Consider the following 11,439-nt stretch of genomic DNA (forward strand, 5'->3'; position numbering starts at 1 on the left):
TGGAGCATGTGCAAATTCTTCCTGGATTGCAAGTTATGGCTTCTTGAAGGTTTTGTAAAGAAGAGGGGCCTTTGATGATTTGGCTGGGCTATTCACATGCTGCTTGCAGGACTGTGCTTGGCAGGGGCTGTGTGCTTAGGTGGCCCTGTGCCATGTGGCAATCTTCTAACCCAAGTTAGTTAACCCAAGTCTAGATTAACTTAACCATGGTCCACGCAACTAAACCTAACCATGGTGTCATTAAGGTAACCACAGTTAAGTCCTATCTTGACACGTGTCAATCAATGAAACCTTAGGAGACTTTGTAGAAACTTATTCAATCTGTTCTCTCATCTCAGTGCGTCGACGGAGATGCGGCGAATTTGCGACGTCGATGGCCGACGGCGACGACGGAAATGCTTCGTTCGTAAGCTGGAGAGTCGTGATGCTTTTCGTTGGAGAGGTCGCTGGTCTGTAGGCTTTGGATAGTTCGTTGCGCATTGGCCGTAGTTGAAGTCGTTGGTTGTCTGCTCTACAGTGTAGGCTGCTCATTGTTGCTGTGTTGAGTGCGCGTGCTGTCCGTGGAGCTACTCAAGAAGGTACTCTTGACTGGCAACTAGCAAATGGAAGAGCTGCGGAGTCGTGGGCTGTGTGAGGTCGTGTATGCTGCAGCATTGTTGGTTGGAGCTAGCCGCAGGGGGGCTGCCTCGCTGCGTGGGCGCCGTTTCAGTCGAGTGCTGAGTCCCTTGTGGGAGTCCCGACAGTTCTATGCAAGGCTGGCGCTGAGTCGTGTGCTATAGCTATGGCTTGGACGTGTGGGTTGCCAGTTTGGACGCCTGTTGCCAGCCGTTGATGAAGCGTGGGCTGAAGCGTGGAAGAGCTGAGGCGATGGTTGCTGGCAAGAGCTCGGTGGTCAGTGAAGGTCGTGAGGCTCGTAGAAACTCGTAGCAAAAGTCACTGAAGGTTTCGGCGGTCGACGAGCTATGGAAGAAGATGCAGTTCTCTATCCACACGTTGTGAAAGGCCGAGAGCTTCGAGGTCGTGGGAGATGCAGCTGGCCATGCTATTGTCAGTTGATGAAGGGAGCCGTGAGTGTTGAGGCTTTGGAGGTTGCAATACACTGAAGCTCGTCATTGGAGCTTTGGAGAGCTTAGCGAAGCGCTGTGGAGTCACCAAAATCAGGCTGGTGGAACATTGTTGGAGATGAATGCAAGGTCGTTGGGGACGTTTGCAAGCCTTTGAGGAGCTTGTGAAGGCTAATGCAGGAAATTGGACAGTGTCTCTTCCTATTTCTCTTCCTATTTCTCAATGAATCTCTCTCTCTAGGAATTACTCTCTTTCAGAATGGGGAGACGGAAATTTCATAAGAACTCTCGTTTACAAAAACATCAAGAAACCAAGAAGTAACTCTCCATCTAAAAAACTATAACTAACCTAGGAGAAAAACATGAGCTCCTAAGACATGCCTACAACTAATCTAGGAGACTAGACCTAAGCTCTGATACCATGACAAAACATGTGTGCCTCAGGATCTATGGAGCACTCTAAGGTGGATGGAACCTATGTGGAAACGTGATGAAGAGAGTGCTCATGACATGTATCTCAAGTCAATTAGGTTCCAAGATAGATTAGCTTGGACTCATAAAGAGAATCTTGAGATAGTGCAAAGTGCTTGATTGAATTACTTCAAATGAACCTCCCTTTTATAGGTGAGGGTACTTACATCCATTTTGCTTGCTCACATGTGGGATATCTCCTCCATGCCATGTGGCAGCTTATCCTTTGCTCATACCTTTGCTCTACATGTGCTTATGGCACCATATCTCTCAACAACCTGTGCCACCTCACTATGGAACCAATTTCTTGTAAGGAAACTACAACAACTAGCAAAAAAGTGATTTCCTCCATAAGATATCATTGCTAGTGTAAAACTTGTCCATACTACCACATAGTCACACAATGATACCAGTTTTCTAGTACTACCATTGTCGCATTGGTAAGTAACTATTTGCTTTGTAATGAAAAACTGAAAGAAATGTGATATGTTGCAAACTACAACCTGAGTGATCCACCACCATGACAATATCAATATCAAAGTAATACAATTGGAGTATTGCAGCAACCCAAATAATGAAAGAATCATGAGCATTGTGAGCACCTGAGGCTAGTCAAGGAGGTGCACAGGGTGCTTGATCCAAGATTTTCTTCCGAGTCACTTTCAACAAACATCTTTTTTGCTGGGTGACACATGGGTATGAGAAGCCTAAAAGGAGAAAACCACCTCCTTAACCTCATCAGTAATTAACCCAACTAGAAGATGTTGTCGTTCACATGTTGACAATGGCAATACACCATGTTCTACCTATTCCAAACAAAATTTTGTCACATAAAAGTGTCTCTCATGTATGTTTAACATTCTTGATGCAGTAGAAATTATTGTTTAGATGTTTTTGTTGTGGTACCATTCATTAGCATTAATTACATTAAAGATTACAATCATAATTTAACTCAATGACCCATGGGGTTGGATCCTTCTAAAGATACATTCTCTTTCATGTTAAAGTATCTGGTGGTCTACCAATTGGTTGGCTTCATACCAATCCACCCAATAGACACTTTTTTATGATTCTCATACACCACTTTTTTGAGATGTGTGGAGTGATAACTCTCCAAACTATCTTAACAAAATGGACAAGCTTAGTATCCTTATACTTCTAGATCTGCACAATAATGTAACCAAAGATGTCCCACACAATATTATGTCTCTCTCAAATAATGGGTCCTCAGCTATGATAAAAGTGACTGCCATGTGAATTGCATCTAGCATTGGTGCAAGGTACATGTCCGTGTTCTCACCTTATGCTTGCCTAGAAATATCAAGCTAGCATGAGATGTCATTTATCTATAGTAAGCCATAGAGTAATATTTAGATTACAAATAGGACTAGCCATTTGGATCAAGGTGTGATTGGCATCCAAAGGGATTGATAGCATCCATATCCAACCCAAGATGTCTCTAAATGCTTCCCACTTGCTCTCTATGTGGCGCCATGCTACCCCATCAACCAAGACATTTAGCATGTCATAGGTTGAGTGATTTTTTCAAGCTAGTACATAAGTTGGGCCAATGAAGTGCAATGAAGCATGTGTTTTACCCTAGATATAATAGGAATTTGTTGTAACTCCTTCTTTACTATGTTGTCCCATTGTGTATATTGCCTATATCATAGTGATCTACATCTCATTGTACATCTTTGATAGATTGTGGGATAATCATATGTGTCCCCATAAAAATTACAATCAGTTGGGCAAGCATGGATGAATTTGCAATCCATAACCAATGCTATCTAAGCTTGCTTTGCCTCTGCTTGTTGCTTTGCCTCTTTCCTAGACTCTGAGACCATGTTACCCTTTGTAAGAAATAGATGGTGACCTACATAGAAACAAGAATGTCAAATTGGGTCTTGTAAATAAGAAATGTCATTACAAAAAAATAAGGCTCCATACTAAAAAACACAATCAACACTCATGTTACATCATGCATAGGTAGCTTGTAGATTCAACATGAGAAGGATTGTTGTGAGACAAGATGTGCTAGATCCTATGTATAATATTGTATTTGCCTCACCTACCCCCCAAACTCTAGCTGAATCTCCTTAGGACTCCTTGGTTATGGTGTTAACTACTCTCCATCTTCTAGTAGATCCTCTCCTTCATGCTCATTCAAAGGATCTTGATCAAAATATGCATGTATCATGTCATGAACCGCATCATCTTGCCCATGATCACTCTTAATAGCTACATATTCATGTTCCTGGGCTTCCATCATGCTTATTCTCCTCCTTGACTTTGTGGCTTTTAGTAAACATCAATTTTTTTAAATTCAATTATGATTCATGGGTTTGATAATGTAAGGTAGCATTTTTCCTTTTCATTTGGTTCGTCTTCACTTCCATGATATAAAATATATCAAAATTAATTTCAAATATCACACAAGGTTGATGATGTAAGGAAGTACAAATCCTTATTCTCCTACCTCCTCATTGTTTTGAATATATGCTTGCAGTTCAAAATGCAAAAACTCTCAAATCTATGTGAAGTAGTCTACATATGGCACTCTTACATTGTGCACATTCACATAATATTTTATCAAAAGTATTTTGGCATTACTCTACCCCACCTAAGGTGGTCAACATAGTTAAATCAACCAATTTTTAGAGATAAAAGTTTGTTATAAAATATGTACAAGTAACATATATCTACCATTAAAAATATAGTTTTTTTCTAGGAAAATCTAAAAGAAACCCCTAAGAATTAAAGTAACTAGATTTGAAATCTGAACCATCAAAATACGCATTGATCTAGAACTATCATCTGTATAACTTTTAAAAAATACAACATTGATATATCCATTGCTAAACCATAGATGACAAACTCATATCAACACTTGCATAACATCCCTTTTTAAGGATCCTTTGACCTCACTTTAATCTAAATTTTTATGTAATTTTACCAGAACCTTTATAATCACCTTAGCTTGATCATGTATAATGATTACTATGTGTCTTTGGATGTGGGTTTCACCCTAAGGGCCTATAATTTCCCTATAAGTTATGGATATATAGAGGGCCAATAAATCAATTTAGTCCCTCAAAAGTCCAATATATATTAGTTTTAACAATTAACATACATGCAAGTCCCCATTATTATCAAAGACTATTTAGAACCATACAAATTATTATCCTATGGTTCCCATGTGTCATTTATCAATCTATCCCAATAAGTATTCCATAGGGAAGGCAGATAGGGCAAGCATACAATTTAGAACCAAACAGTTATTTTTGAGTGACATTTATCAATTTATCCCAATAGGTACTCCATAGGGTAAGGACATAAAATGGACTAATTTTCTAGGTCATGGGATCCTTTTTGACTGAATAAAAGCCACACACAAATATTGAAACTTACAATAACCCACCACCATTGGAAGGCATTGGAATTTCTTTAGGCATTGTAGACACTTTAGTGCAAACAAGAAGAAAACTTTTAATAGGGTTGTTACATCAACCATAGCTGTGGAAGCCTACAGTTTGTTTATGGTAATGCAAGAAATTGGGAGGGCTTGACAACATCTACCAATGTAGAATGTTAATGGATATGACCATTTGATGTGTTATGTAATAATGTGTAAAAAGTCTATGGCTGCATATGAGAGCTTCTAAAGGAGACTAATGTAAAAGGAACATTAAGGACACATTTCACCCAAGGAAGGTCCCAAACGAAGATTCTGGATAAAGGGAGGGATTTTGGGGCACTCATGTTGGAAGGAGGCCTCAAGAGCAAGGGAGATCCCACATGAAGGCTCAAGTACATAGAGGGAGCTCAAAATCCATGTGTAGGTGGTTATTAAAAAATAATCTCTCATATCTATTTGATTTAATAGTGGTATCCGAGCTAGGGGCAAAGTGAATGAAGTTTTCAATCTTTCAATGGATACATAGTCATAGTGGAGTGCTACAGAATTACGAACTAGGCTAGATAAGAGAAGATAAAGATGGAAGATCATTTGAAATTGAAGGGGAATAGTTGAACCTATACAATATCAAAAGAAATAAATCCTATATGAAATGCTTATTTCTCCCAAGATTCCTATAGCACTTTTATATGATTGAATGAGTTTAATAAAAATAGGCCTTTTTGGTTTTGCAAAATAGAGTAATAGCCCCACATAACATCCATGATATTACTCAAACTATTTTTGTGAATCCATACAAGATGGGAAGGCATTTTTAGATGATACGAGATTAAAAAGAAGGCAAAGCTCAGCCTTATGCCATTGCTGTACAAACAACTTCATTAACTGAGGCCCACATTTCCCATCTAAAGAAGGGTCCTCATCATTTGGGTTTAATCCATAAGGACATGAAGAATGCAGTCAATCAACTTGTTTGAATTTCCCTCTTTCTTTTTTCTTCTTTAGGTCGTACACTTGTGATTCTCTTACCTACAAAAAGCAACAAAAAGAACATCCACGACAAGCGTATAGATTCAATCCAAGGAAAAAGAAAAAACGTCTGGGACTAGAACAAGGAGAGGGAGAGAGAACAAAAAGAGTAAGAGCACCTGTATTCTACAAGGGAAACATCTCCCTCCTATTTCACAAAAGGAGATATGATCTTTACGTTGTTAAGAATGAATGGATAATGCCTGGTCCTATAAACAAATTATAGACCCTTTTTGCTATAGATAATAAAGATTTGTGAAGAAATAGGAAGATCAAAGAGATTTGTTGTTGACCATTACAATGACCTACACAACTTACAAAAATTTAGAAAGAAAGAAAGAAAGGAAAAAACCTCTTATTTTATCATTTTTGGGAAAACTCATTTCATGATAATCAGTCCAAAGCAAGAGGTTAATCATTGAAAGTGAGAAAAGGAAAAATTCTTGTTGAAGAGGATATGCACCATGAGCTCATGGGAAGTAGACTAGCAATTATGGAATTTCTTATACAAAACACAAAATTAAAAAACCAAAATCCTAATATAGAAACTCACTCAGAGACTATTGATGACCCATTAAAAAGTCTAATCAAATTTAAGTTATCATATTCTCAATCTACAACTCCTGTTGGAAAACCACCAACTCCGTAGCAAATCGAGGTATCTACATCTCAACTTAGAGAAACCTCAAATATTTCTAAAGCTGTAAAGCCATCAATTTATAACAAGGAAGAAAACGAAAGGACGAAGAATTCTATGAATGTGTTCTTATAAAAATGGTGAAATTTCCATCAACTTAGGAATACCACTCCTGGGAATCAAGTTGTGGAAGCTAGTCTTGCCATAAAAAATAAAATCATATAAATGGTGGATGTGCTCGGTATAGATGCTATAACCCTTCTACTTGTAAGTTTATAGTGAGTAGAGATGTTTTTGATGAGATGAGTAGCTGGTATACACTAGTAAATGTGATTGATGATGTAGATGCACAAAATGGTAATGCTGCACAGCAGCAATCACAAAATATTAGTGGACCTGTAGTGTCCTCTAGTAGTGGTTCACATACTTTGCCATGGACAGTAGGAGCATCTCCTCAAAGCAATGCAGATAGTGGTATGCAAGTATCACAAAAGGGAAAAGAGAAAGTAGATCATCCCATGGTTGATGTGAATGCAGGTCACTCTTATGTGGATGGTGAATCCAGTGGCTTAGAACAGAGCCTTGATGATGAGTTGGGTATTCCTTCTATTGTTACACCTAGAGTAAGAAAGACAAGGGATGTTTCGAGAGCACCTGGTAGTGAGCCTATTTTGCACAGGTCTACCAGAGCTAGTATCCTATGGATAGGCTGAAATATGATGGATTTATAGCCATTCACTATGCTTATATGGTCAAAGTGATACAAGAACCAGAACCCACTTCTTTTGAGCAAGCCATGGGAAAAGAAAAATGGGAGAAAACCATGGATGAAGAAAATTTGGATGCCTTGGAAGCAAATGCTACATGGGAATTGGTGCCTTTTCCTAAATACAAGAATACAATTGGCTACAAGTGGGTTTATAAGGTGAAGCACAATGCAGATGGTTCTATGAGCAGATACAAGGCAAGGTTAGTTGTCAAGGGGTATGCACAGACATATGGCATTGATTATGAAGAAACATTAAGTCTGGTTGCAAGGATGGCAACCTAAGAGCAGTCATTGCTATGGCTACATCAAAGGGATGGTCTTTACATTAGATAAAATGTAAAGAATGCCTTCTTGCATGGTGATTTGCAAGAAGAGGTCTATATGGAGCAGCCACCAAGTTATGTGCATGCTGTTCATCCTGAGTTTGTTTGCAGGTTGAAGAAAGCCTTTTATGGCTTGAAGCAAGCACACAGAGCATGGTCTAACAAGATAGGACAATATCTTGTCACTATTGGCTTTCTGCTGTAGAGAATAAATAATAAAAATGCACTTCTCAGCTTTTGGATCCAACTTGGATCTCAACTCATCTGGCACATGAACATAGGCAATGCAACCAAAAACTTTCAAATGAGAAATATCTGGTTTCCTACTAGTATACCTTTCCTCTGGCATCATGCCATGTATTGATGTAGTGGGAGTCCTGTTCATTATGTAGACTGCTGTAGCAACTGCTTTAGCCCAATACTAGTCTAGCAAGTCTTTTTCATTGAGCATGGCACGAGATACCTCTCCAATATGCATGTTTTTCCTTTCTGCAAGTCCATTTTGCTGTGGGGTATGACTGCATGAATATTGTGCTTTATGCCATGCTCCTGCAGGAACCCTGCAAACTCATTTGAGAGGTACTCTCCCCCTCCATCTGACCTTAGGTATTTTATTTGTAGCCTGTTTCTTTCTCATCCATAGCTTTAAAAGCTTTGAAATGCCCAAACACTTCACTTCACTTTTTCATAAAATACACCCAAACTTTTTTGCTCTAGTCATTAATAAAAGTAACAAAATAATGACAACTTCCACTAGATGCAGCTTTAGTAGTCCACACATCAGAGTGGATTAACTCCAATGGCCTCTTACTCTCTTGAACATGTCTAGGAAATGGTTTCCTTGCCTATTTTCCAAATTGACAGGCTTCACATACCTTATGCATTTCTGCAACCTTGAACTTAGGCAATCCTGCAACAATATATTGGGCCTGCATTAATTTAAGTCATTGTACATTAACATGACCAATGCGTTTATGCCAGATATCAATATTTGCAACTACACCGGTCCCATGTGCAAACATTGCTGCACTCAATTCAGGCATGTCTGCATCCAATGTAAACATCCTGCCCTTCTTCTTCCCTTTTGCTATCAAGTGACCATTATTTTTCATATCCTCAACAAAGCATCCATGAGGATTAAATATGACCTGCAAGCCCTGCTCAACCATTTCTTGTCACAGAATTGGTCATGTGCTGCACCATAAACAACTGCTCATTTCTGTCATCACCCTATCTACTAGAGGATGCATAATTTCCTTGCTGCAATTTTCCATTCATGATGTCATTCTGCTTTTTGTTGCAGTCTTTAGACATATGACCCATTTTACCATAGTAGTAGCATTCAACATTGCTATTTGCATTTTGGCCTCTTTGTCATCCACCACGACCTCTTTGGCTCCCCCTGCCTCTAAAGTTACCTCGTCCTCCTTCATAGGAGTGGTTTTCTTGAATTTACTGCATATTCTAGTTTCAGCCACGGCCTCCAGATTGGCTTGCTCTACCTCTGCCTCTACCTCTTCCTGCATTTGAGTAGAAGATATTCTTTTGAAGTTCCTCCTGAAGAAGATGCACCACCATTTATCTACTCTTCGGAAATTAGAAGAGCAATCAACTCCTCAAAATCAAGAAATTTTTCAGGGACGGCAATGGATGTTCGAAATTGTGCATAATCCTTTCTTAGACCATTCAGGGTCACAGAAACTAAATCATCATCTTCCATTGGTGACCTAATGGAAGCAAGTGCATCTGCAATCTTCTTCACCTTCATATGGTAGTCATTGATGCTCATATTTTATCTCTGCACATTATGCAACTCTTGCTTGAGCTGCATTTTCCTGGCTTGCGTATTTGTGCTATACATTTTTGTCAAAGTATCCCATGACTCCTTCGGCATGCTTGCATCCTGAATATGCACAATCATAGAATTTAAAATACTGATAGACAGCCTGTACATAACTTTTCTGGCTCTCTCATGCCATCCTTTAAATGCGTGCAACTCCTGTTGATTGGGAACATTAGGAATAACTCGTTCTTGTTCAGCTTCAATAATGAACTCCCAATAGCCTTTTTCCTTAAGGAAATTCATCATTCTAAGGTTCCATGCTTGGAAGTTTTTCTTATCAAGCTTTTCAGTGACTATCTATGAAAGAGCATCAGAAGCCATTATAGAACACTGCAAAAATATTTTGTCACTGCAAAAAACACAACTTCTGCCTCACAAGGGCAAATCTACAAAATTGACAAAAGTGGTATTTGACCACACAGTCACTTCCTAGTGACAATTTTGCATCAACAGGAAATAAGAATGATTTTATCACTCCCAATATCTCTATGCATAGGCATACGATGCAATTTTTGTGGCAACTTTTCACTGACTTATAGAACAGTGGTTGCACAGCAAAAACATGGCACTTTTCTAAGTGCCTGTAGAAAACTTTTGCCACCAAAACAGGCCCCGAAATGGCCTCCAATCAAAAAAATAATGTCACCAGGGACTTTGCCTTCTTCCCACAACATATATTGCAGTCTCGCTGCACCACAAAGGGTGTCCCAATCTGAGACAGTGCACTCTTGCATTTTTTGGCTATGCTACCTGTAGAGATTTGCTCCCAAACTCGAAAAAGGAAAGCAACACTGATCCTCTTACCAAGACACCATGAACTTAGTTTTCTTTCTTGAGCTCCTTACTACGAACCGAGTTTTGATACCATGTGAAGAGAGTGGGAGAGAAGTAAGGAGTCTCACTTGCAACTTTCTCACATACACAATGGGGGAATACACACAAAGGTGGAGGCTGGAAACAGTTTTCCTCTTCTTAGTTGTGAAAGCCAAAAGAACTCTCTCTCTTAGTACAAAAGGAATAGGTGAACCCTATATGTGGGTCTCAAACCAAACTCAGCTAACTAAGGTGGCATACTAACTGAACCACTAACTAGAGTACGTAAAGATAGCTGTCATCCCCAGCTATTATTCATGGGCGGTGTACCAACCGCATCTACAGCTTGCACTTTTTGACTGTGCTACCTATAGAGATTTGCTCCCAAACTCGAAAAAGAAAAGCAACATTGATCCTCTTACCAAGATACCATCAATGGTACCATGTGAAGAGAGTTGGAGAGAAGGAGTCTCACTTGTAGCTCTCTCACATACACAATGGGGGAATACACACAAAGGTGGAGGCTGAAAATAGTTTTCCTCTTCTTAGTTGTGAAAGCCAAAAGAACTCTCTCTCTTGGTACAAAAGGAATAGATGAACCCTATATGTGGGTCTCAAACCAAACTCAGCTAACCTAGGTGGCATACTAATTGAGCCACTAACAGGCATACTAACTCAGCTAACCTAGGTGGCATACTAAAGGAGCATCATCTTATGTATTTAGTTATTGTATCAAATGTCAAACCAAAAATCTATGACTCTCTGTTTGTGACTGTTTCTTTTTCAGATAGGTTTTACCCCCATTCAGTAAACTGCCCATATATTTTTGACTGCTTCTCTGTTTCTTACAAATCTTATATCAAATTTAAGACCATTTCAAGGAGCATCTCAATATGTCTTTGAATATTTGATATCATGTCTCTGCTCAAAGTTATGGGTCTCTGTGTCTTATGATATTTTGGAGAGTGTTTTGAGGTAATTCTAAAGGTATCTATAAAGGAGGTGCAATGTTTCCCTGGAACCTACCCATCCGACCCAATGATCCCCTTCAAACTCCTCAATATATATCAGT

Source organism: Dipteris shenzhenensis, chromosome 10 (genome assembly GCF_047967505.1).
Source record: "Dipteris shenzhenensis isolate YYH24624 ecotype China chromosome 10, Dip_SZ_1.0, whole genome shotgun sequence".
NCBI lineage: Eukaryota > Viridiplantae > Streptophyta > Polypodiopsida > Gleicheniales > Dipteridaceae > Dipteris > Dipteris shenzhenensis.